General features: G+C 40.5%; 1 protein-coding gene across 9 annotated transcripts in view; it reads left to right on the top strand.

The window, feature by feature from the left end:
• The window catches only part of IMMP1L (inner mitochondrial membrane peptidase subunit 1), a 78,931-nt gene that overhangs the window by 515 nt on the left and 50,529 nt on the right, over positions 1-27,887 (top strand). For 2 of the 9 annotated variants that reach the window (XM_053283063.1, XM_053283064.1), the window contains exon 2: positions 24,720-24,975. The exons of 4 other annotated variants lie outside the window; for them this stretch is intronic. The gene's annotated coding sequence lies outside the window, so the exon portion shown is untranslated. Of the gene's footprint in view, positions 1-498; positions 666-24,719; positions 24,976-27,887 lie in introns of all 9 variants that reach the window. 3 more of the 9 variants (XM_053283060.1, XM_053283062.1, XM_053283061.1) reach the window with 2 other exon arrangements.

Genomic DNA, 27,887 nt, shown 5'->3' with positions numbered 1-27,887 from the left:
TACTGACATGAGAGTAAACCCCATCGAGCACAATGTGTATGTTTCTAAGTATGCATGCCTAGGTTGAAGCTGTGTGCTTCCTAGGCATGTTTCGTTTTAAGGCATTCCCATTTTAATTAGTGGGATTTATTGCTGAGTAAGCGTAGTTAGCATTGGATGGTATGATGTAAAATTAGATCAATATGCTCTCCTCTCCCAGGGCCGTCCTTAGAGAACCCTGGCGAGGTGTGGAACCCATGGCAAATCAGCCCCCTTCCAGTTAAATCTAATGGGAGTTAAAAGAATGGGGCCTGGGGCGGTTGCCCTGCTTGCCATGCCCTAAAGACAGCCCTGATGCCCCCCACCCCACTGTGTGGGATGGGGGGCATCTGTTGGGCTGTGTTAACAGACCAACCAGTACTCTTAAAAGGTTGATTTGTAAGAAACTTGGGCTACTGCAGAATTAAGGCTGCAATCCTATGCATTTAAGTGGGCTTAGGTGCATTTCACTCTTTATAGGATCAGATTGCAAAGCAACAGTAGTTCCCCAGGATTGCTTCAGGACAACAGCACTCTTATCACTTAACTGACCCTTTGATGACCTTGACGGAAGGTCAGCTTGTGTGCACACATCACGTCCATGTGGATGGTGGTTTGAATTGCTCCATTTGGTGGCTGAATCCTTGGTGAGCTTTTTGTGCGAAGTGCATGTTGAATTGCCATTGTCCCACTGAAGACATAGTATTTTTGCATAGAGAACATTTCTTGATCTATAGGGTGAGCTGTTGCATCCTTACAACTTGCCTTGTGGGACAATTTAAAGTAACCTCCATTTATTACTTGAAATATGTGCATTGCTCCTGAACCTGCATTTGATTCCAAGCTGCTAAACATGCATATCTTCTATTAAGATCAGCACAGTGATGAAAGTGAGCAGGAACTTACAGGAACAGCATGCCATCAAAGTGCTAGTGTCATGGGTAAATGTTTCATCCATAGGCATTACTAAACTTGGAATACTGTTGTGTTCATAGATAAACAGAACATTGTCCATGGCACAATAAAGTTGCAACCCAGCTGACTTCTATATGTGCTTCAACTGAGTGAGATGGGGTGTGGTGTGAAGTCAGCAAAACCAAGTGAGACTAACGTCTGTGAACTATACGTATTTAGTCCGAACTAAGTGTTCATAGGATTGCAGTGCTAGGACTCCTACTGATATAATGATTTTCCTTATAAGAAAAGTGTACATAGTTACTTGTGATAAATGCATGTTAATCTGTTTCATTGCATAAACACACAGCAGAATAGATGTGTGTTTGTGTGTTTTGACAACACATGCAATATACTTGCTTTTCTCTGAATACTATAAATGTGAAATCTGTATAGGAAAATCATCATGTGTGAAGTGGCCCCTAGGATGATTCACAATACTTACAACCCTATGCTTTAGCCTGAGCTGGTTCTTTTGGCTGACAGTGACTGAGGTGAGGCAAGTTGCAGTCTGTAGTTGTTCAAACTGTAAGCACAGGTTCATCTGAGAAACAAGTTCTGGTAAGAACTCATCTTGCCTACTTCCCTTTCACTATAATCTTAATTTGTAAGTACCATCCTCACAAGTTAGCCCACTTCAGCCTTAAATGTTCACATGTCCACCATCTTGAATTGGGGTGGATGACATCATCACAAACTAGCAATAGCAATAGCACTTACATTTATATACCTCTCTATAGCTGAAGCTCTCTAAGCGGTTTACAATGATTTAGCATATTGCCCCCAACATTCTGGGTACTACGCTGTTGAGGTGTCCCTATGTATGTGTCTCTACAGCTGCACCAAATTTGGTTCAGATTAGACGGTCCACAAGTTAGCTTGTGGACTCTGCGCTGCAGACATTTATTTGTTTTTGTTTTGTTTTGTTTCTATACCCCCTTCTAAAAATGGCTCAAGGCGGCTTACACAGAGAAATAATAAATAAATAAGATGGATCCCTGTCCCAAAAAGTCTCGCAGTCTAAAAGAAACATCAGATAGACACCAGCAACAGTCACTGGAGGTACTGTGCTGTGGGTGTATAGGGCCAGTTACTCTCCCCCTGCTAAGTAAAGAGAATAATCGCCACGTTAAAAGGTGCCTCTTTGCCAATTTAGCAGGGGTTTAGCCCACTCTGTGCAGGGCAGCAGTGTACCTTCTTGTCGCCCTGGTCAGCGTCAGACTGGAAGTGGCCAGTGCATGTGCACACATCACACACGCTCACTGGCCACTTCCGGTCTGACGCTGATTGGGGCAGCAAGAAGGTATGCTGCTGCCCCGCACCAGCAATCTTGGGCACAGCACTGGTGGGGGAAACGTGGGCGGGGGGGTGTAAGAGCACCCTGCCGCTGAACCATCTGAACTGCTGGACCTCCGAACTGGTTCAAGCACATCCCTAACAACTGTACCAGATTTGGTTCATATCTGTTAGACATCCACAAGTTAGCCCACTTGCGCCACAAATGTTTGTGCCCACCATCTTGAATCGGGGTGGATGCCATCATCACAAACTATGCCATTGAGGTGTGTCTACAACTGTAACCAATTTGATTCATATTGGTACAGACATTGCAAAGTTGAGGTGTGTGTGCGCACACTGCTGAGTGATCTCATAACTTAATTTCCTTCAGGAAAGTAGGCTAAAAATTTACCTACCTTTCCTCAATATCTGTGTTGAGTCCAAATGAATACTGTGTCATTGGCTCATTTGGAGCTATTTTTCTGTGAAATTCAAATGTGTATGATTGTGTCAGAAGATTATCAGCTCTTTACTCTCGTGACTAGTTTACCTCTGGCTCTCATATTGGGCATGTCAGAGCCTAGCAGTGTCAGAAGCAAGTAGAAGGTTCAAGGCGGGCTGGTGGCCAGGTTTCAGATCAGGCATTCAAAAATCTGAAGTGCCAGAATCCAGAGAGTTGGGGTTGACCGTTTTCCGTGGAAAATACATTTTTTCCACATAAACCTTTGAGTTTCTATCAGTATAACATTTAAGCCACATTATGTTTTTATTGGCCCCCACCCCCAATGTCAAATGTTTCACTTCAGCTACTTAAACTTTGAAATACAGTGTGGGAAATCAATATGTTAGAGGGTTGTGTTTTGTTTAAAAAACGAAATATAAGTCAAAAAACATGTCAAATCATACTATCAGGGAAATTTGCATAACATTTCCTGAGATCAAAATATGCAAATTTTATGCAGATGAGAAATTTGCATTAGAACATTTTCATAATTCCCCCCCCCCCCCGGCAATAAAATTTTCCAGTTCAATTTCCCCCTGTGAAAATCCACATCTCTGCCAGGATCGGATGATGTGGTCTAAGTGAACTGAATTAGAAGTCATTTTCTGAAGCGGTCAAGGCAGTCTGTGTGACTATTTAAGAAACTAGTTGCTCAGACTAAGGAAACAGCCAGAAACGACTGTATATAAAGTCAGCCAGGCACCTTTTGGCTCCCCAAGTCACCTTGGCTGGAAGTAGCAGTACCATCTCTGACCGTTATATGGGTGGTGCTGCAGTGCAGCAGAGATCAGGTCAATAACTACTTCTGTCTGGGGATATCCTTAATGGCTCAGAGAATAGGGTTCCTGAGACCTGCTGCTAGAGGCCTCTAGTGCTTTGTGGGGCATTTGTGACTGTGAGGAAAGTGTGTGGGTTTATGCTTGCCATTGATTTAAGTACAGGTTAGTTGGAAATTTCATGTAGATTTGATAGGAATGGGGGAAGAACTGAACCTGCAGCAGCTAGGAAGAGGTTTATGTATTGTAGAAGTGAATGCCTCTGTAGCTGAATTTCATGCAGCCCAATCCTGTGGTTGTGCAATCAAAAATAAGTCCCACTGGATTCAGTGATACTTACCAAGTGGGCATAAGATACAGATAGAAACCCACCCTCTATATTACTTTGAAAAGTTCAGGAATCAGCCTCTGAAGAGTTCTGTACAGAATGGTTTAAATTACACATGTTTCTAAAAACTTCAGCTCTTAACTATTTTTAGAAAAAAACTTTCTTCCATATTTAATTTTCATTTCTTAGTCCATTAACTGGCTCATGATTAAATATCCAAACAGTAGGAAATATTTTGTTATATGCATTTTGATTTTTTAAATAACATTATTGCATAATATTTGCTTTGGGGTTTTGGCTTCAAAAAGCTCGTAAGATTTCAAGGTTTATGACAAAATCATAGGATCTTTCAAGCCTTGTTAACCTTGTTAACCTTGTTAATGTGATTTTTATACTATCAGCATTTTCTGGTTGATGTTCGTAACTGTTCAGTAAATAAAACAGAAGAATGATATCTAGCAAACTGAGCAATTTAGGAAAAGACCAATCCACTTTAAATGTTGAGAGCAAATTTGTAGATTTCAGCAATGACAAAAACTTGTCTGCCCATATTACTTTGTGCAGAATGCTATTTGTTTTTGAAGTAGAAGAGTGAGGAGAATGATAACTAGAATGATCTATATAATTTTCTATAGACGGGAGTATATGGCATTTTGAACTTAATATCAGATAGGCACTTGCTTTCTGTCAAATAGATGACGAGTGTTCTTGTTCAGAAACAGGAGAAATGCTGGGAATTAAAAGTGGTATAACTAATGTATGCCAATTGGATCAGAGGCAGCATATCTTACTTGCCTGCTCCAGCTCCACTTCACCTCGATGCTTGCCATAGCAGTTTGACGTATGAGTATATGTTCTAGTGCAGCTAGAGTCAATAAATTCAGCTTTCATCGCATAATTTTGAGGAAGTATGGATTGCACATTATTTGAACATGCACAAAGTAATAGATATTTATTTTCTAGAAACACTGGCATAACTATAGAAAAATGTACTATCTGTAGGTATTTTATTTATCTTTAAACTGCTCCTAAAGTTCAACTCTGTACTCTAACTGTATGAGTTATATGTGTTAATTTTTGGTGAGAAAACAACACAGCAGTACAAATAGTTGGACTGCTTACTAACCATTTAATCAAATTGACTGCTTGATTATTATTATTTTTCAGCAAGTATTAAGTATCTTTAATACATTTAAAATATAAACAGTGGGTTGGATCCAAAGTGTTTTCTTCTTGAATTGAAAAGAGCATGGAAGAAGAGTTGTGCTTATGGAAGAGGTCCTTTCATGAATGCAGCTTTCCTCCTGTGAATGGAACAAAAGCTTTTGATCCATTCCAGTATTAAAAAAGATTAGGAGCAAGAAATGAGTTTTATTTAAAACTTTATTCAAAAACAAAACAGATAAAACAATTGGTTTATCTGTCTGTGTATAGGAAAGTAATATTATAACCCAGACCTCAATAAATTTGTAGTTTGTTAATCTGAGTGCTTTCTCGTGTGCTGCAAGCCTCTAAGGCTTGATAAATCTCTATATGTTTCCTACTGAATTTGGTGGGTGTAGACCTGTTTGCCACTCATGACTTTCTTGTAAGAACCATGTTTAAAAGATGTTACGATGTCTTTTTAGATTTAAAGTCTGTTTAAGTTACAGGGCTTATTTCCAGATATAAATACATTTAGGATTGAAGTGTGTTTCAAATTTCATGGATTTTAAAGTTGATGGATTTAAATTTCATGGATTTTAAACTTGGAACCTTCTGCTCTTCCCAGAGCGGCTCCATCCCCTGCAAGATATTCCCCTCAGGGGATGGAGCCGCTCTGGGAATTGAAGAAGGTTCCAAGTTCCCTCCCCGGCTTCTCCAAGATAGGGCTGAGAGAGATTCCTGCCTACAACCTTGGAGAAGCTGCTGCCAGTCTGTGAAGACAATACTGAGCTAGATAGATAAATGGTCTGACTCAGAATATGACAGCTTCCTATGTTCCTATGTAAAGTTGAACCAAATGGCTGGGTTCAAATGTAACACAGCACCATGGTTTGTTTAACTAAACCATGGGCTTTTTCTAACTGAACTCGAGCTCGCCACAAACTGCAGTTTGTTTGGAGCTGACAAAGCTGGATCTGAAATCATAATTTGAAGCTGTTATGCAAGCTACAGTTTGTATTAACTGTAGTTTGCGGTTATATCTGATTTAACAGACCGTTGACAAACCACTGCTAGGGCCATTGTTTCACCTCAAGAGACTGCTGCACCATGGAGATAGTAGTAAATTTACAAATGTCTGAGTAAATGAGAAGCAAAAGCAGCCAAGCAATTCTAAGCCATGGTTTACCTGTTGTACATCTGGAAGCTCAAACCACTTGTGGGTTTTTTTTTTTTTTTTTAAATGATTAGCAAAAACCATAGTTTTGAGTTGCGTCTTAATTCACCTACAAGGTAAAGGTGTAGTATATAGCAATAGCAATAGCACTTACATTTATATACCGCTCTATAGCCAGAGCTCTCTAAGCGGTTTACAATGATTTAGCATATTGCCCCCAATATTCTGGGTACTCATTTTACCGACCTCGGAAGGATGGAAGGCTGAGTCAACCTTGAGCCCCTGGTCAGGATCGAACTTGTAACCTTCTGGTTACAGGGCGGCAGTTTTACCACTGCGCCACCAGGGGCTCATATGTTTCTTCCCTTTGTTATATTTCTCTGGTTACCTTTATCTGTATCCACAGCTGCATGGAACTAGTTGTTCCTTTAGGGTGCCCATCTCACAGTACTGCTAAAAAGCAAAACATGTTATTGAAGAATCGTTGGTTAGCAATTAATTTGTAAACAATATTAAGTACAGATTTAAACTGAACATAAGAACAGCCCTGCTGGATCAGGCCCAAGGCCTGTCTAGTCCAGCATCCTTTCTCACAGTGGCCCACCAGATGCCTCTGACAAGCTCACAGGAAATAATTGAGGACATACCCTCTCTCTTGCTGTCACTCCCCTGCGACTGGTATTCAGAGACATCTTGCCTCTGAGGCTGGAGGTGGCCTATAGCCACCAGACTAGTAGCCATTGCTAGGCCTGTCCTCCATGAACTTCACTTGTTCAGTCAAAGTGTAGAAGAGTCATGGATCTCTGACTGGTGAAATGAAATTTGAGATATTTATTTTGGTTTTCAAATACAATATCTGCATTCTATTGAAGAAGCTAATGCAAAGGTTAATTGAATAATAGAGTATTGGATATATCTAATACTTATACCTTAAGAAGACAATGCATGTTCTCCTGTTCTTATAGTTTGAGATTAATTAAAACTATAAGTACACAATCCAGCACAGAGTGAGGTGTGCTTAAGCCCATTGTTTCAGTGGATTCTGCTTGTGTATATATGCAGAAATGCCACTGAGTTAAGTGGGATTTATTCTGAAAGAAATGCATTTAGAATTGTGGCTTAAAATTTGTATCTCAGATTTTATTTAAATATGTCGGAGTTCACAATTGTGTTTGAAAGCTTCTCTGGATGAACTTAGCCTTTGAAAAGTATAGGAAAAACACAATTTACTTCCATCTACTAATAACAGTTTCAGTACACAGTGTCTGATATCCAGAGCAGTGTTCCAAGGAGGGATACAGCAGGAGCTGTGTCCTCGCAAAGAGGCTAGTCTTTAAGCAGACATCTTCCCAAACATCAGAGTGTGTGCCCAAGGGTTGGGGGGGGGGGTTTCCATTAATCTTCCCTGCCTCTAGAAGTGCTCTTTGCTTTTCAGAAATATGTCACTGAGGGTTGCACGGCTCCCAGGGTCATTTTTCTGAAAGGCAAAAGGCAGGGGAGATTAGCAAAAACCACTTTCTCTCCACCCACAAACTCTGCTGCTTGGCAAGTCTTTCTCTGTGAGGGTAAAGCCTTGGGAATGGGATGCTGTTCTGAATGTCAGCCACTGTTTGGAGAATAATATATTTGTAAGTAGCAGCAAAATAAAACTTTACAGTTTAAGGCAGGTCAGAAGTTAATAAATGCTCAAAGTATTGATTGTACAAGACAAAGACGCCAGTAGGAAGCCATCATACCTGTGCTAGAAACTGTTGAACATCTCAATTCTTAAACTCCACCTGATTTTTATTTTTAAACTATTAATTGTTTTATAGCTGTGTAATATGCATGGAATTTCTCATATACAAAACATGTACACCAACAACATGAATGTCTATTAGAGGCTAATGAGTTTGGGCCGATGCAAACCAAAGTTAGACTGCAGATGCAGGTAATAAGCCTTCTTTTTAAAAAAGCATTAATAGATATTTTGTTTTTCACATAGTATAAATAATTCAGATACAGATTTTAACAAAATACTATATCTTTTTTTCCTACAGAGATATACTTATTTGTTTACTTTCATTAATATTTTGGAGGAGAGAGAGATAATTAGAAAAAAAACCTGCACTGTCATCTGTTACATTCCTCTTTTAAATAATCTTCTTAGTAACATCTGCCCTTCTATGCAAAAGCCTCTTCTCTCATCAGTTCCGGAATGTGATAGTATTGGATTGTGCTGATTAAAGTTTTATAGTCACTAAATCAGATTAGCTATTGAGCCCCCTGACTAGGAAGGCTCTAAGCCATGTGATAACAGTTTCCTGTGATGTATATGCTGTGAGCTCAAAAAGTAGTTTGCTTCCTGAGATGTTCCAAAGCATTCAACAGAATAGTTCAAGGATTGTGGCTACAAAGAAACAATCCTTCATTTCCTTGATCTTTGCACACACCAGAATGGGTTAATCTTGGTAGGTCTAGTATCTCATATAATATCATTTTCTGTGTAGTTGTGGTGGTATAGTAGTGGGTATAACTCAATGATCTTCAAGATTTTTGAAGTGATGGCTATATTGGTTTGGCTATAGCCAAAACCCTTCAGTGTGGGGGCCTTTCCCCACTGTGCTGGTCTCTGCACAGTACTGCACTTTTATCAGAGCTGGGAGGACTCTTTAAGAGAAAGGGAACCCTCTCTTAAGAGCTCTGTGTGGAAATGAGAAGGGCTATACTTCCCAGCATTCTATTCTCACCTTCCAAGATGGTGCAGGGGCTCAAGAACTCAGTGCTCTCTACTAATTGAGCAGACCATGCTCAAAGCTTACCATGCTTTACTACTTCCGCCACATTGTGCTGTGCCCCGAATGCCCAAAAATTGGCCGAAAATCACTATTTTGGTTTAAAAAAACAAAAACAAATGGGAGCCATATTGTGGCTCCAAGAAACAAACTAGTGGCCGGCAATGACCTCCACAGTCATTTCCGGCCACCTCCAATCCACGGATATGTGAGGTCGACGTGTACACCCCACCCCCCCGTTTATGCCGAGGTTGGGTATCTTTTCCCCCACCGCAGGTATGAGAGTCTGTGGATATCAAATCTGCGTATAACAAGGTTTGCCTGTTTATAAATATTCATTGTCAAGAGTGCTCTGTTTCTTTTAAAAGAGCCCCGGCAGTGGTCAAAGTGCAGAACTGCATGGTGAGAATAGTCGTATCTGCATGGTGCCAAGGAGATTGTGCAAAGTATTCAGCTTTGGCTGAAGCTTCACATAGGCCCCATAAACAGTTAGTCAGGGAATCACACTTAGAGTTGATGGCCCCCAGGCCTTAAAATAAACAACCCTGATATAACCCATCCAAAGTCTTCATTTGCTACCATAGTGGGTGTTAAAGTTGCAAGAGGTTTCTCTCCCTCTCTCTATTTTAAAGTCACATAATTCCATGGAAAAATACATGGGATTTGCATTTTTCTTTGAACTGCCAACTTAATTATAGTGGCCACATTCCAGGAAGACTGAATGCTGAGTGCAACCAGAGCTAGTCCACAATCTGCTATGGAAAATTAAAGTTCCCCAGGCATACTTGATGTCTTCCATCCTTTTGCTGGGGCTATGGATTGCGGCCATATTGTACAAACAATAGATAGTATTATGGAGATGGGTCTTTCTGGGAACCATCCCAGAGAAAAGCAGAGAGCATAGATTAAAATAATTATTACTGAGTTTTAAAAGCTGCTTGAATATTAAAAAGAACACAAAAAGAAATGCATATTATTATTATCATCAAGGTTTTAATAATACAATATAAATGGTGCAACTTGGCTCAAATCATTGGAAAAGTCACAACTGATTGTAACAGGAGTAGAAAATTTGGAATGTTCGTATTGAAAAATGTAGCCACTTAGAATGAACTAGTTCATCACATATTATTTATTATTTATCTATTTTATTTTACTTATTTTTATACTACCCAAAACTTATTTCTCTGGGCAGTTTACAACAAGATAGAAACAACATTAAAACATTAGTAAAAAACAAAAACAAGAAATTTAAAACACAACAATTTAAAGAATGATTTTGTTGCATAGTATTCCATTCTAGATTAACTGATTTTCTTATGTATTGGACTCTATCCTATTTGACCCATTCAGATATATTTTGAGAAACATACAGTTGTTCTCCCAAACAGTAATGAACACACAAAGTGTGTCCTCTAATTTATACGTCGCTTTTAGAGACTTCAAGGATCCAGCCAAGGAATGAACAAAAAGATATCTTGAGTATTCAGGGTTGTGAAACCATCGCTATGATCTTGACAGTAGCATCTAATACTACTTAAAGTGCTTGAGAATCTTTATTAATTCTTCTTATAGCTCTGAGAAATTGGTTATTGTCTGCTAAAGAAGTCCATTAATTTGGATGTATGAACTGACTTTCATTTCCATTTTACAAACTGGAAGTGAGTGAGAATATGTGACTTGACCAGTGCCATACAAAGAAGTCCAGACAGAGGACTCTTTCTCCATTCTGAAAGGAAATAATAATAGGAATCAAAATGAGCTTAAGTGAAGCAAATACTGTACTGATTATGCATGTTGTTACAGGACACACAACATGGTATGGTTTCATAGACCTACTCTTCTGGTTAAGTATATTATGTTGCAAATCTGAAAAACTAAAACATCAGAACAATAGATAATATATCCATTGTCTTTTATAAATTGTGTTATCTTTTAGATCTGGTAATGCAAGTGGGCAGCATACATTAAGATGAGAGGAATTCCTGTGCTTCTATCAAATACCTGGACCTATGTGCTCACTGAGGATTGGACAATGTGGCCACCCCACTTGCATCACCCCGCCCCACTGTGCCTGCATAAAACCAGGCTTTCAAAATAATCAACACCTTCCTCTTAGTCTGATCCCCTCATCCCACTTTGATTTCTTTGTCTCACCTGCCCCCCTCTTCATTCTTAGACAAAACTGGCTTAGTCTGGAAAGAACCATTTATACTCAGAGCAAACTGCTGATAGGAGGGAAGGGGTGGGATAGGTAAGGAGGGAAACAGGAATTCTGGGGTATGCACAGTTTCCTAGCGCTACCTGTGGGAGCAGGTAGTCACTCTTGTAATGAAATTCAGAAAATCTGGTAACATTTATATAGTAAGGAGTCCATGACAGAGATGGGACAGAGACGGGTCCTTTGCAGAAGGCACCTCTCTCCAGATTTTTGCCTACTGATATACATAGTTTGTGTGTCTCTAGCACTCATAGGCTACTGATTTTTAATGAGAGAGAGCCTCATAGCCAGCTCTCTGATAAAAACAGAGTTATGTGATAGACACTACACACAGGGTTTCTCTCTCTCTTTGAATCAAACAGTCAGAACTCCTTTAAATGATAGAAGAGGGAGGGGGGAAGAGTCAGGTTACTGCTCCATGGCATTTGTCACTTGGCTGGCATGGTTGAGTTAAAATCCTACTTTAAATTGAAATGATCTGCTCTGAGAAAAGTGCTTTGCAGACACTTTGATCTTACACAGCATACTTCTAAGAAGTCAAGAGGATCTACATATAAGTTTGAACAGTGGCACCTTAAATGGCTAAAGTGTGTACTACAAATGGCTTAGTTTGTCAACCCTTCCACAGTAGACATTGCTGACCTTTGGCAACATGGTGGAAGTATGGCTGTATCTTCAGTTCATGCAGCATGGATGGGGATTACTTTAGGATATCCATAGAGTTATGGTAAATAATTAATTGGCCCTATCACTGTGGCCCACAACCCTCAGTATAACAGAGCCACCTGGATGAACTTGTTGCTGAAGGCAGACAGGGTTATTATGTAGTATTACACTCTTATCCATTAGGTGGAGAGTCTTACCTGCGTTGTATGACAGTGTAACACAGCAATGTGGCAGATGTCCTGGTAGATTAGCACTTTTGGCTGCTTTGTTAAATTAAAGCTTAGTTTAGTATTTATTTACGGTCTTTGACCAAATGCTACAACACATTTACATTTACAAAAAGAGAAAACAAAACATACTTTCAGCAAATTTAAAACATTAAATAAAAACCAGTTAATCACTTAAAATGGAGTACATATGCATATTGTAGCTTCCCAGAAGCCTCAGAGACTCTATTCCTTTGAGGGCCTTAATCTTGAGGCCACATAACAAAACTTGGCTACTGCGGCAGAAGTTGATATATCCTTGTCTTCTAATAAGTACATTACCACCAGATCGTCGTCTTTTCCATTCAGATCTTTTAATAATGGACCAATTAGTTGATGCCTTATGTCCTGATATATAGGGCATTTCAATAAAATGTGGGCCATAGTTTCAACCGCCTGATCGCAAGGACATTGCCTTTCTTCATAGGGTAATTTTGCGTATTTCCCGTACAGTAAAGCCGATGGGAAAACGTTAAACCTAGCCCTAAAGAAGGCCCATCTAAATTTACTTAAGGTGATTGTAAATAAGTATGCTGCTGGAGTAAGATCCGCCTTATCTTAGATTGATTTGTAGAAAAGCGGTAAGCTGGCCTTCTCAGTTTGTAAATCTATGTCTATCAATCTCTATCTCACCAGTCTACGGGCTGTGTTTTCGCCAGCCTCCAGCAGTAGGGCAGGAGATAGTCCACTCTGACTAAGTTTGTCTGTTACCTTCCTATTACAGGCTGATTGTGGCTCAACCGATAAGAATTTAGGAATTAATCCTGTCGGATAAAGATGGAGTTTAATCCAGTAAAATATTCTTATTAGCCATGGCCTGGATTCCAATTTGAGTGGACCCACCTCCCGGCGGACTGCCACATTGGGCACACAATTAGGTACGCCAAATAGCGTTCTCAAAAAAACCTGTTTGGATTTTTTCAAGTTCGTTAAAGTTAGAATATGACCCCAATTGTGTCCCATAAAGAAGTTGAGGGACTACTTTGGCCGTGTAAAGTTTAATGGCAGCTGAAATGTAATGTCCCCCCTGAGACCAAAAAAATCTCAGTATAGCTGTAATACTGCGTTTGGCCTTATCTACAACAGATCTGATATGGGCAGTTTTATGGCCATTGAACTGAAAAACTACCCCTAGGTATTTAAATCAGGGTGGATTTGATTTAAATCAAACTGATTTAAATCATGATTTAAATCACTAGCAGGGTGGATAAAAATAAAAAAAATCCGATTTAAATAAAAAAAATCCGATTTAAATAAAAAAAATCCGATTTAAATCGGATTTTTTTGATTTAAATCAGATTTTTTTTAATTTTTATCCACCCTGCTAGTGATTTAAATCGTGATTTAAATCAGTTTGATTTAAATCAAATCCACCCTGATTTAAATTGCTTTACCTGGTCTATTCTATGGCCATCGATTGACCAGTTGAAGCTACGATTTTTTGTACTAAAACGGATAATCTTTGTTTTGGTGTAATTTATTACTAGCTGTGCTTCTTTACAGTAATCGTCCAGCACTCCCAGAGCTTTCTTTAAACCTATTCTGGTTTGGGACAGGATCACCACATCATCAGCGTACATAAGAATCGATAGATATTTATCAGCCAGTTTGGGGGCATGTGTATCCGTACCTTGTAGCCGCTGGATTAAGCCATTCACATAGAAATTAAATTAAAAAGGGGCTAATATGCAGCCCTGTCTGACTCCCTTTTTTGTCGGTATTTTCTTTGAGAGATGACCTATGTAATCAAGGCGTACACAGAGAGTTGAGTTTTCATGAAGTCATGAATTAATAACAATAGCCTCCTGTCAATTGATGTTTGAAACAGTTTTGCCCAAAGAATGCCTCTTGAAATAGAGTCAAATGCCATCTGAAAATCAATGAAAGCAGCATAAAGTGGGGTTTTCCTTATATGCACATATTTTTCGATTAAATGTTGCAACAGAATGCAGTGGTCCAACACTGACCTACCTGGTGTGAACCCTGCTTGTTCCTGTTCTAAAATGCCCTCCTGTTCTAAAATGCCCATTCACAAAGTTTAACACACAGATGTTTTGCGTAGAGTTTACTAATTACGCTAAGCAGACTTATTGGTCTATAGTTCATAGGGTCGTCCCATACTCCTTTTTTTGTGGATCGGGACGACAACTGCAAGCCCCCAATCTTTAGGAATATGGGCCGTATGGTCTATGTATGTAAACAAGGCTGCCAAAATTGGGCCCCACCAATCTATATTAGATAACAAAAAATCTGGGGAAATGAAATCATTACCCGGTGATTTCCCTCTCTTTGGCTGTGTAATTAGACATTTAACTTCATGAGTTGTGACCGAGGGCCAATGTGACAAAGAAGTCAAAGAGATATCCAATGGCAGGGAAGGTATTGGTTCAGGCTTTTCTCTATATTCACAAGGGCCACACTCATACATGTGTATACATACATCTGTATACAGAGAGAGACAGACACTCCTACCGTGCTGGCTACTTAGTAGCAACTTCCTTTTTAAGTACATGTAAATCTTTTACAACTTCATTCCCATTAGGAATACAGTTGTCCCTCACCAACTGTAGATTTGTATAACGTGGCTTTAAGTATACGTGAATGGAATTTTGTAGGTGGTCTCTCCTACAATGACTTAAGTATGTGCAAGTTATCGCACGATTTCGGTTGTGAGAAGTGAGAGGGAGAGAGACAGAGGAGAGAAAGCGAGGTGGGGGGGAGAGATGGAGGAGAGAAAGAGAGACAAGTGTGTGTGTGTCCGTGTACACACATGTATGTATTGTGGGGGATTGCTGGGGAGAGAAAGGTGATGTTTTATAGGCTTAAGGTGTGTGTTTTTCTTTTGAGGGAGAGGGAAAGGGAGGGAACAAAGATGAGAAAAAAAGAGTTCCAAAAATGGCTCCAAAGCGTGCCGAAAAGGGAGAAGGAATGCTGTGGCCAAGCAGCAAAGGGAGGTCATTTCCCTGGCGGACAAAATCAAATTCTAGACTGCCTGAGGGATGGCAGATTGTTTGGGGTCAACAAATCAACCATCTGCACCATTAAGAAAAATGAGGCTGCCATCAGAGGCAGTGTTCTAGTGGGACCCAGTCCTCTATAAATGTTTCCGACTTGCCACAAGACCCCAACATTGAAAAGATGGAGAAGACCCTGAACATTTGGATGGAAGACCAGACGCAGAAAAAAGTTCCTCTTTGAACTCCCTTGATCTGCATCAAGGTAAAGAAAATCTACAGGCATCTGGTAGAGAGCACTGGAGAGGGAAACCCAGAAAAGTTTCAAGCAAGTAAAGGCTGTTTTGAAAACTTTAAGTAGTTGTTCAGCCTGCAAAAAGTGAAACTTGTTGGGGAGATTGCCTCTGCAGACCAGGAGGCCGTAGCCACTTTTCCTGCTGAGCTGAAGAAACTGATCCAGGAAAAGGCCTTATGTGCCCAACCAGGTGTTCAGTGTGGATGAGACGGGACTCTTTTGGAAGACTGTACTTCAGTTGCCAAGGAGGAGAAAGAGGCTTGAGGATTCAATGCTGCAAAGGATGGGCTGACCCTTCTGTACTGTTCAAACACCTCAATAGGCCTGATGGTGTAGACCACAGTTTCTCAACCACAGGTCCCTGGACCGCTACCAGTCCGCAAAGGGTTGAGTGCCGGTCCCTGCCTGGGAGTCAAACCCCCCCCCCCAACAACTGCAATCAAGGCACTCACTTCCTCGGTTTTTCACATGGCACAGGAGAGGAAGAGGAGTATCATGGAGGCGCAGAAAGGGAGTGCAGGTGGACCTTACTTGGGGGAGGGGGAGCAAGCACGATTACCAAGGAGCGCTGAGGGAGGCAGCATGGTGCGGGGGAGAGTCAAGATACCATTTTGTGCATTCATGCAAAAGTATAATTGGATGAATGGCACTGGAATGAAGTGATCCTTCCATTGGACCCTTGGAGCCCTTGACCCTTGGAGCCCTTGAACCTGGAGCACACACCAGCCTCCTGCTAATGGAGCAAAGAGACACCTCTTTAAAAGTGGTGATGATTCTCTTGATTGAAAGGGGGGAGCAACTGGCCCTATCCAGCCCTAGCACAAAATCCTTTGGGGAATGTGTTCCTGGTACCCAATTTATGTATCTTTTTAGAGCAGGGATTCTCAAATTTGGGTCCTCAGGTGTTATTAGACTTCAACTCCCACAATCCCCAGCCTCAGTGGCCTTTGGTTGGGGATTATGGGAGTTGAAGTCCAATAACACCTGAGGACCCAAGTTTGAGAATCACTGTTTTAGAGTGTGAGCCCTTTAGGAAAGTTCACTTTCGAACTATTGACTCTTCCAACTTTTGACCCTTCAAACTTTTGAACCTTTGAACTTTGAGCACAAATATATAGTACTCTATATTGTGAAGTGTGTGTGTGTGTGTGTGTGTGTGTGTATTCAGTGAAATGTATTTCTAGGCAGCATACCAGACCAAGCCAGGTGATCATGACCAAGCAGCATTGACACAAATGAGAGATGACTAAATTAATTTCAGTGGGTGGTCCTGATTAACGTGGTCTGGATCCAGCCCTGCAACTACACAACTCCACCTCCATCAAGACAGGGTTAAACTGTAGACTTCGGACTCTATTGACAACTTGCCCAGCTCTCCTCTCCTCACCTCCTTTTTGCTTTGCTTGACATCCAGCCTGATGAAGAGTTTTGGGGAATTCAAAAGCTTGCTTGTGTGTTGTTTTCATTGGCCCCATGTAGCTTTTGAATTTTTCTAATGGCCCAACATCCCTTGTCCATTGAGTAATCACAAGCACCCCCACCCCACACATACTGGACATACTGGAGACATATTTGTTCACCCAGGCTTTTAGATTCAGGGGTTCTCAAACTTGGGTCCCGAGATGTTGGTGGACTTCAACTCCCATAATCCTCAGCCATAATGGCCAAATGCCATTGTGGTTGGGGGTTATGGGAGTTTAAGTCCACCAACATCTGGGGCCCCAAGGTTGAAAACCCCTAATATTCCATGTTTGCAAAAGATTCCAAATTTAATGATTTTACTGCTTATCTTATTTTAATTGTAAACTGCCCAGAGATGCAAGTTCTGCTGGTCCGGGAAATTGTGCATGAAGAATGTAGTGGTCCTTGAAACTCTGCACAAAGAATTTAGCAGTCCTTGACTCCAAAAAGGTTGAGAAACACTGGTGTAGACCATGCTCATCTACAGGTCCCTGAATCCATGGGCACTGAAAGAGAAAAACAAGAACTACCTCCCTGTATTCTGGAGAGCAGACATGAAGGCTGGGTAATGTGTACCATCTTCATGTCATGATTCAATGACTGCTTTATCCATGAGGTGGAGTGCTACCTGAGGGAGAAGAACCTGGCTTTCAAGGTGCTGCTGGTGCTGGATAATGCTCCAGGGCATCCTCTGGACCTGCTGCCTGCCCACCACAATGTGGAAGTGGTTTTCCTGCCTCCAAACACCACATCGCTCATCCAGCCTTTAGACCAAGGCATCATCCCAGCCTTCAAGAGTTATTACACCTAGCGCAACTTTGAGCACATTGCCAACCTGATGGAAAGCAACCCTGACAGGTCTCTTAAGGAAGCACAGAAGGGATCCAACATTGCCCATGCTTTGACCATCATCAAGAAGGCGATGGACGAGCTCAAGACTAGCGCCCTGAATACCTGTGGAGGAAGATGTGGGAAAAGGCCGTGAAGGATTCCAGAGCTGTGCCTGCTGTAGAGAAAGAGGTTAGGAGCATTGTGACTTCTGCCAGATGACTTGGCGGCAAGGGATTTGAAGACATCCAGCTGATTAAAGTGGCTGAGCTCCTGGAGTCACATTCTGAAGAGCTCACAGAACAAGACCTAGAGGCCCTAATCAAATCATCCAGTGATCAGAAAGAAGATGAGAAAGAAGAGGAAGACTTCAGAGCCACAGTGAAGTTGACCCTGGAAAAGCTGAACAGGTTACTCAAGCACGCCTCGAAGCTGTCAGACAAGGCAGTGGACATGGACCTCTTCATGCAGCATGAGGACTGAATGAACTTATTCGCCCCTATACAGAGGTCCAAAAAGACCTGAGGAAGATGATGGCACAGCCAGCCCTCCTGAACTTCTTCAAGAGAGTGCACAGAGAGCAGCCTGGCACTTCAGGGAGCAGCTGTCAACTGCCTGCAGCTGTGGACACATAGGAATAGGGGGAGGGTGCAGGTGCTCCCTCTTCCCCATAAAAATCCCCCGAGCCCCTCCACCCCACCCCATCCACAGCTCATTTCCCCCTGATTGCACCTTACCCCACCCCACCACAACCCTCCTATCCCTCATCATCATCCTGACCATCTGCATGGCTGTTAGGTAGGAGAAACTCTTCATTCAGATTTCTTGTGTTTTGGTGATTTTAAGTTATTTTTGATGGTTCCAGTTTTTTTTCCTTCCTATTTCCTGAGGTTCAATCTGCTTGTTCTTCATGGTGATTACTGGTGATTTTTAGTGATTTTTCAACTGTTTCCCCCTTATTTTTTTGAGGTGAATTCATGGCTGATTCCCATAGATTTCTTAGTCTTGCTGACCTTGGGGTTTTAGTTAGAATGGAACCTCGCAGTTGGCAAGGGTCGATAGTGTAGGATTCCTTTGAGGGAGGTTTGGTAGTCTCAGATTTAATGGAATCCTCTAATGCTGTGGTTTGCAAACTGGGAGCCTCCAGATGTTGCTGAACTACAACTCCCACCAGCCCCAGCCACAATAAATTGTAGCTGGGTCTGATGGGAGTTGTAGTTCAGCAACATCTGGAGGCTCCCAGTTTGCAAACCACTGCTCTAATGCTATTTGCATTCTAAATAGTCTGCTGCAGAAGCCTAATTTGCTTTAATCATTGTAGATGTGAGATTAAGAGTAAAGTTAAATAGTGATGAAAATAGCCAAGCTGAAGAATACTTGCTTTCTATTAAGGCATGTAAAGGAAAATGAAAAGACATCTTCATTATCCTGGTTATAACAGAGTTGAATTTTTATGAACTAACATTATTATCAACCATCAGCCCCATAAATAGTTATTATTTTCTTTCTTGAATTACAGCCAACACAGTGATAGTGGTGTTAAGGCTTTTAAAAAGCCAGCAACCCATAATGGATTATGTTTCCTTCAGTATATTTCCTTTACTAATGGCCTGACTAGCAATTGAATGCACTATTATTTGCCATTATTCCAGTGAAGATACTGGAATACTGTTCAGTATCTTTGGAAAATGGGCTATAAACTTTTACTGCAGGACGGCACAGTTCATTATGCATACAGTTCTTTCCAAGGTTTTCAGAACTTTATAGAGAGTTAAGATAATCATCCTTTGTTTCTGTTGGATAGCATTTCCTATGTGTGCTGTGCACATTCAGAACTTGAAAAGAAGCCATTTTTAGTGCAACAAAGCAGATAAATTGTAGAGTAAATAGAATGAATATTAAGTAATACAAGAATTCTAATAATGCTGAGCTTTATGTAAATGCAAACATGTAGGCTTGGCTCCAACAAACCACCAGTGGAACCCCCTCACAAAACTGGACTTTTCCATCCACTCCTCCCGGGCAGTGTTCCCTCTAAGACACGCATGTTTGCGCACACTCGCATGTTTTAAACTCAGGTTTAATCAGGAAGGCTCATTCTGAATATACGTGCACCCACACTGCCTTGATACTGCCACCCAGAACAAAATTCATTCTGCACACAGATGAAAAAGATTAGAGTGAACACTGCTCCCTGGTACATCCCCCTTTGTCCCCAAGAATACAGATGCTGAAGGTCAAGGGGCCCTTGGGAGTGATGTGAAGGTTTGGTATGGGGATTGCAGATGGAGGAGAGAGTCAGCAGAAATGGCAGATTCTCCCCTTATGTCAGTGGAAGTGTCTTCTACTTGTCCTAGGGTTCATTTGGATCCATCCCATTTTGAAGTAAGTTTTAAAAAAAATTAGCGGGACCTGCTTTTTAGTAAACTTGTTAACAAGACGTAAACCATTGTTTGGATTTCAGATCTCATAACGGAGGACATTCCAGATTCAGAGAGATCCATGTAACTTTAATTTGGTCCTTGATGGGTTATGTTATTTTTCCACTGGTGGTTCTTGTCTTAGTGCTGATTCTCAGAAAGGGGGGAAAGCGAGAATCTTTATCTCGGTCCTTAGCATTCACTTCGCCACTGTAGAACTGGAGATTTCTGAATTTACATACCACTTGGCAAGTTTGTGTGTTTGTGTTCAAAACACCATTTGTGTCCACTGCTTTAGCCAAAGAGATGTTGCATCTATACATCAGAATCTGTGTGTCTTGTGTGTAAAGTAAAATTGTGCCGACTCCTGGCAACCACAGAGCCCTGTGGTTTTCTTTGGTAGAATACAGCAGGGGTTTACCATTGCCATCTCCCATGCAGTATGAGATGATGCCTTTCAGTGTCTTATGTGTAAGTTGACTGCAAATAAGAAACATCTGTGAAACCTGTTTCACTTACTCATTAACATTTTGGAAAGCTTTGACAGAAGTCTTTGGCATACTGTTTGCCTAAATACCACCTCTATTTTCTTTACAATTTCTTGATATACTAAATTCAAGCTTAAAAAAAACACAAAAACCCGTGTGGGATGCGGAGACAACCCTGTCCTGCTATATAAACCTGATAAATTATTTGAAGTCAGTCAGTAGTTCTCAGCAAGGAAACAGAAGTTAAACTGTATGTAGTCTAAGTCATAAAACTGGAGATTGCTATAAAGTAAGAGTATGTAATAAAGATCAATTGATTTTTTTCCGTATGTATGTTTTCTAATTTTCATAAATACATTTAATAACCATTCCAAGTTAAAGATGCCTTGGACCTTTTAAAACTCAGCCCTGCAATATTTAAGCACAGTCCTAAAATGGAAAACGTTGGTTGTACTTGACTTGACTTAACAAGGACTTGAACCAAACCCCTTATAGACAATGGAAATGTGACCTCTAATTTCACAAAGCTGTGGCCAAGGTTCAGTTGTCTTGGCTGTGCTAACTATTTGTGTGTATGTGCGGTGATACTTTAGAACACTTAAAATCTTTAATAATATTGTATGCAGCCTTTTATTTCATTTCATGCATTTATAAAGAGAACGAAAAGATAAAAGATTGTTTCCCAATATGTTCAGTATATCATTTATGAGTGGAGCAACACATTAGCATTGAGTTCACAATAGATCATATCGCTTTTATGCCATCTTACAAGCTTAGCAGCACAAACAGAATAATCAACATACTATTTGGCTGTCATCTGCTGAACAGAAACCAGAGATCACAAGCTGGTTTTCCCTAGCTGCAGTGATGGCCCTTTTTTGTTCCAAGCCCCCATCTGGGAGGGCTATGGTGTGTTATCATATGGAACGCGAGGTTTTCTGTAATCTGCTTAGCTGCACTGCAGTTTGAATCTTCATTCCATGTTTGAGTAATTTATAATTTTAATGAGACCATGGCTCTTGTGGGCTTTGAAATATATTAAAAGCTCTTTTGTGCATATGCTTTTGTTCTTGCTTAATAGGCTCAGTGTATTTAAACCTGATGAATTTTTATTCATGGATTTAGATGTCTGGGGATTAACTTAGACGGAATATCATTGCACTCATCTATTCATGTTTGGAAAGTGTGTATTTTTAGTGCTTACCCAACAGAAGATACAAAGTTACATTTTTTTAATAAAAAAAAAGTAGAATACAACCATGTGATAAAACACTGATTTCCAATATTTATCACATAAATGCAACAGTTAAGGGTGTAATTTTTGGCGGTTTTTAAAAATACAGTATAATAAGCATTAATTCTTAAATGAGAATCCATATACTCTCACTCCAATCCAAAGCACCCCAGTTTTTACTTAAGAAGTAAGCTCCATTAAGATTGATGGGACTTTTTCTCAAGCAAATGTGTGGAGACTTGGGGTGATAGGATGTTAAAAGATGGATTGGGGGTGGGGGGAGGTTCTAGACCTAACACTTATGTAGAAAACGTAATGTCATATAGTTAGACTAATTCTCTGCTTATTAAATACAATTTGGAACTATTTCTACCCTTCTGATTTTTTCACTCAAGCAAGCAATGCAAGAAAGAATCAATGTGTTTATTATTTTTGCTAGAAGGTCCCTATTAGTACTAGGCAAAACTATAGGCAAATCAAGGAATACAATTACTGTATCATGATTCCAGCCTTGAGCTCTGTGTGTGCTTCACTGTTTGTATGGAATTCTGATGTGTGGGCTTTTTCTTTGATCTAAATGATGGGCAACTCTACACATTCAGTGGAAGGTAATCCTGATATTTAAGTTAATAAGGAAGCCATTACATGTGTGGGAACATTTTCTATGCAAATAAATCTGAAATGACTCATTATTTCCAATGGCTTGGATCCCAAATTACTACTATGCTTGTGGTAACTCATTCTGCGAAATGAAAGAAAATTACATTTGTGCAAGGATCTTCTGCTTGTAGAACTCACTTGTTCACAATCCAGTTGACAGAGTAGCACACCAAGATCAACCAAGATTTCTTTATGCACAAAAACAGGCATCTTGGGTGTTGTGTTTATGGTCCCTCTAGTATGGTCCATGCATGCAAAAGGATACCATATCTTATGTCTGTCTTAGCCCTTTGTGCTCAGTTTAAAGGACTTCTAGTTTTTAGTTAAACAGTTGGTAAAATGTGGTTTAAATGCTTACTCTTCAGTTGTTAGCTTAGGAGTTAAGCAATAATTGCCTTCAGTAAAATATGATTAGCCTTTTGCACATATGACATATCACAGTAATCTAGTTCAGCTGATGAACATGGTGCTCATTGGGTCCAATGGGATTAGAACCCACATATCCCCCATCCAAGTCTGGAACTCTTACCTACTACACACTACACTTAATCCCTGTGCAGGTTTTCAACCTGATGAACCTTGAATTGTGAATCTTGATCCACCTGTGCTGGTCACATCACAAACATCATCCCCCTAATTCCTGAAGCAGATTTGCAACAGTACATATTTAAGAGAGTTGCAACTTTCTTAAAATAAGGCAAATGATGAGTATATACATAATTTATGTGGGACTTTATACATAAATTAATAAAATAGCAGGTAACACCTTCCCACTGCATGGGTGGAAGGGCCAAAATAGATGGCTAAACTAGCATTCAGCTCACTGGTGTGTATGCCTGTCACAAAATGTTGATGTTAGAAGGAAGTTGGGCTCACACGGCAGATGAAGAATCTACTATTACTTCTTTTTTATATAATACCTATCTTCATCCATGGTTACTAAAAAGTCAGTTGGCTGGAGCCACAGATGTAAGCCATACCTCTGTTTCCTGCTCAGTCCAGTTATTCTGTTAGGTTGCGTGTTAGCCTGCTTATGAATAAATTAGTATGCACAATGCATGTTCATGTATCTTTGGATTAAAATAATCATTCTTAAATCTGAAACAGTGGCAAATAAAAATATTTATATGAGTTATTAAATTAAGAAGCAGCTACAAATACAATTGCATGCAGATTCCATTTATTTCTATTAAAATTTATTCACAAGATAGTGTAATTAGTGCATTATGCAGATGCCTTGAGCAGAATAGTAGAGAAAAAAGTTCTAATCCATAAGGTTGTTGATTCATTTTTCTGTTCTCTCCCCACTTTTCTGTGGGGAGGGGGACAGTGTGCTTGTGTTCATTATGTACATGCACACCAACATACAAGCTACATTGGAAAATGGAAAATATTTATTTTATTTAGTTCATAATCATTTATACAATTGCTTTGTATATCATCGATCATTTATACAATAATTGCAACCTTTTAAAATTATTTGCTTACACTGTTCGTTGTATTTGACAGTGCCTCTTTGGTTACAGAAAAAGGATAATTTTATCCATGGATTCCTGTTTTTATTATGTGTGCTGTCAATTGTAATCCAATCTTACAGCAAAGAAGATGTTAATTTCCGCATGCAATCTATGTACATTTCACTTAGAGAGTGCCATTGTTTCAGAAGCTAACAACTAAAAAGGAATAATGATTATGCTATCCTCACAGGACCTGTCAATAAAAGATGTAATAGGGGATTTAGGTATCTGGAAATGGCCAACTAATTTATGTGAATCTATTTTACTTCAGCTAGAAAGGCAAAGCTCTGTTTCGTCTGCACTGCATATTGCAGAGCACAGGCTGTCTATAGAAAACCAGGCGGCTGCATATGGATAGTCCCTTGATATCATTCACTTGCTGTGTAATCTTATTATGCAAAGTTCTAATCTTCACCTAGACTGAATGCCTCTGGGTCAGAATATAGTCATATCGGGGTTTTTAAGGTCATGTTTTGTGATCCTTAGCTTATTCTTCTAAGTAGGGCTGGGATTTAAAGGGTATTCCCCAGACACTAGCAGAGATAGACAGCAGAACCTGCTGCCTTTTTGGAAGACAAGACCAACATGAGGTCCCTGGTAGGATTAAACTTGATTTGTAGCTGTAGGATTTTTTAACAGATGTATTATTGGACAGGGAATAGGGGCCACCAGCACAGCGAAATTGGATCACGATTGGCATTCTCAGGGAGTCTGCTGGCTGCTAAAACAGCAGCTGCATGTGGATTTGACTTCTTTCAGGTGAAGCGACTTCCAGTCATTTGGAAAGGATGGGATGAAAAGGAACCTTGGTGATAATTTTGATGTCTGCAAGATTTAGTACCAGTGTAATGGGATTATCGCTAACACCTTCACTGCAGAAAAAGCCACCTGGCGCTATAACTGGCAGCAACTGCGAACTAATCCTTTCCCATCTCTTGGATGTCATTCATGAAGCTCACAGTGATTTCTACCCTGCTAGCTGTGATTAATTTCATAAACAAGAAAAAAAAATCAGGTAATGAAAAAGTGCAAAGGTACTTGTATTTATATTAAAAAAAATTCTGTGTGGAACTCGTAAATTATTAGAAAATGTGCATAGTGCATCAGAAATCTGCACAGGTAGTATATTTGTCCACATTAATTTTTATTTGTGAGATGTAGACTAAATGGCAAGTATGAAATAGTACACATCAGTGCCCTGAATTAGCTGTATAGCATTTAGGCTGCAATCCAGAAAAAGACCACAGGCAAAAGGTCTGTGCACATAGAAATTGCCACACTACATAGGCATTATCCCAGGAAGCTCAAAAGCTGTTCTTCTCCAGGGAGAATAGAGTTGGCATGTCATTGGTGCAGTTCTACAACTTTGCACAAGTGTGTGTGTGTAAGCTTATCTCTGCAGAGTGTACCCAGAATACTTGATTTTGACCTAAGGGGTTTTTATGCCCATGACTGTGAAAAGTATTTATACAGTAAATGCATTAAGCTGTCTGTAAGTTGGTGACTTGTAGTTCAAATAATAATTTGTGTCTGAAGCATATTGCTTTAATGTTTACATCTGCTGTACTTACTTGCAGACAAGTGTACTGTGTGACTAATGTGATATTGTAAGGTGCTCAACCATTTATCTCTTTATAATTAATGAAATGCTGCTGTAGGTAGTGTCTGGGGTTTTTTTAACCAGGGAAATGTCATTAACATGGGCTTGCTAATGTAAATTTACAAGTACTGTACCCAAAGCATAGTACTTGCTTAAGCAAGATAATAATTTTGTCCAAAACTCAAAAACCTGTAGCCTCAATAGCTTCCATTAAAAGACTTGATTAAACAATACACAGTTGTATATTCCAGCATTTACAGTATCTGTGTTTGTACTGTTCTTTACTACAGAGAAAAATATATATATTCTGATGGCCAGGAAGTATTTAGTTACATTGTAAATTCAATCCATGCTCTGTAGAGTTCTTGTGATAAGCAATGAGAACACTGATGTTCTATAGAGAACATCAATGTTGGCATGGCATTGAAGTATAGCACTGAAAAGGTAATTGATAGGAATGAAGTAAGTACAGTAAACAAGTGGTCTGATCATGGAAGGGCCAGAGGTGAGTAGTCCAGGTCAAAATGAAGGCAAGATTCAGATCCTCAAACAAAGGTCATAGGGGCCAGAGGCAAATGTGTCATCAAAATCACTCATTTGGTCAACTTTGAAAAAGCACTCCAGGAGAAAGCAAAACAAGTCGCAGGGGTCAGTATGATTACTCTAGTGATGAGTGGCTAAAACTGAACAACCGAGCCTAGGTCACAATTAAAGGGGCAGCCAGGTCCCTATTGGACCTGGTCTGGCTGGGCCAGTTTTTAGTCATTTTCTGATGGTGCAGCAAAGACCTTGTCCTGGAAGGCTTAGGGTATAAGGCTCCTATTAGGGGTGTGCAATTCGGGATTTCGGGTGATTCGGCTCGGACCCGAACCGAATCAACCCTGTTCTGTTTTGTGCTTGAATCTGGGTCACCCGAATCACCCTTGATTCGGTTCGGATTCGGATTTAATCCAAATCCGAATCGATTCGGGGGGGTAAAAAGGGGCCCAGGGGCAAAATTTTGGGGTGGGGTGGTAGTGCCCAATGGGTAGAGTCTACCACCCCAATTTCAGGGGGATTGGGCAAAATCCTGATTTTTGGTGAATTTTTAAAGTTTTAGTTACTTTGGGGCAGTTCGGGGGCATAGCATGGGATCTGGGCAAAAGTAGTGGGGTGGGGTGGTAGTGCCTAATGGGTGCAGGCTACCACCCCAATTTCAGGGGGATTGGGCAAAGGGCTGATTTTTGGTAAATTTCTGAAAATTTCATGTCTTTGGGGCAGATTGGGGCATATTGGGGCAGAAAGTGGGGGCTGGGGCAGACTAGTGGGGTGGGGTGGTAGTGCCTAATGGGTGGAGGCTACCACCCCAATTTCAGGGGGTTTGGACAAAGGGCTGATTTTTTGAGAATTTTTGAAGTTTTAGTGACTTTGGGGCAGTTTGGGGGCAGAAAGTGGATCTGCCCCAAAATAGTGGTGTGGGGTGGTAGTGCCTAATGGGTGGAGGCTACCACCCCAATTTCAGGGGGATTGGGCAGAGGGCTGATTTTTTGAGAATTTTTGAAGTTTGGGTGTCTTTGGGGCAGATTGGGGGCAGAAAGTGGATCTGCCCCAAAGGAGTGGGGTGGGCTGGTAGATAGTGCCTAATGGGTGGAGGCTACCACCCATCCCCAATTTAAGAGTGATTGGGCAGAGGGGTGAATTATGGTGAATTTATTTGTATGAGGTTTGTCTTCATAAGGTGAAGTGTGCTAAATTGATTACTTCCTCATATTATTCATAGTAAAGGAAAGTGTGAAAAAGTGAAAGTGGGGTCATGAGAGTTGTTTAATTGAAAAATATCTCATTTGCTATGATAGAATGAGAATTCACACCTTTTCTGAGGTGTGAATTCTCATTGTATCATAGCAAATGAGATATTTTTCAATTAAACAACTCTCATGACCCCACTTTCACTTTTTCACACTTTCCTTTACTATGAATAATATGAGGAAGTAACCAATTTAGCACACTTCACCTTATGAAGACAAACCTCATACAAATAAATTCACCATAATTCACCCCTCTGCCCAATCACTCTTAAATTGGGGATGGGTGGTAGCCTCCACCCATTAGGCACTATCTACCAGCCCACCCCACTCCTTTGGGGCAGATCCACTTTCTGCCCCCAATCTGCCCCAAAGACACCCAAACTTCAAAAATTCTCAAAAAATCAGCCCTCTGCCCAATCCCCCTGAAATTGGGGTGGTAGCCTCCACCCATTAGGCACTACCACTCCACCCCACTATTTTGGGGCAGATCCACTTTCTGCCCCCAAACTGCCCCAAAGTCACTAAAACTTCAAAAATTCT

Source organism: Hemicordylus capensis, chromosome 1, assembly GCF_027244095.1.
Source record: "Hemicordylus capensis ecotype Gifberg chromosome 1, rHemCap1.1.pri, whole genome shotgun sequence".
Taxonomy (NCBI): Eukaryota; Metazoa; Chordata; class Lepidosauria; order Squamata; family Cordylidae; genus Hemicordylus; species Hemicordylus capensis.
This window is presented reverse-complemented; position numbering and strand designations above follow the sequence as displayed.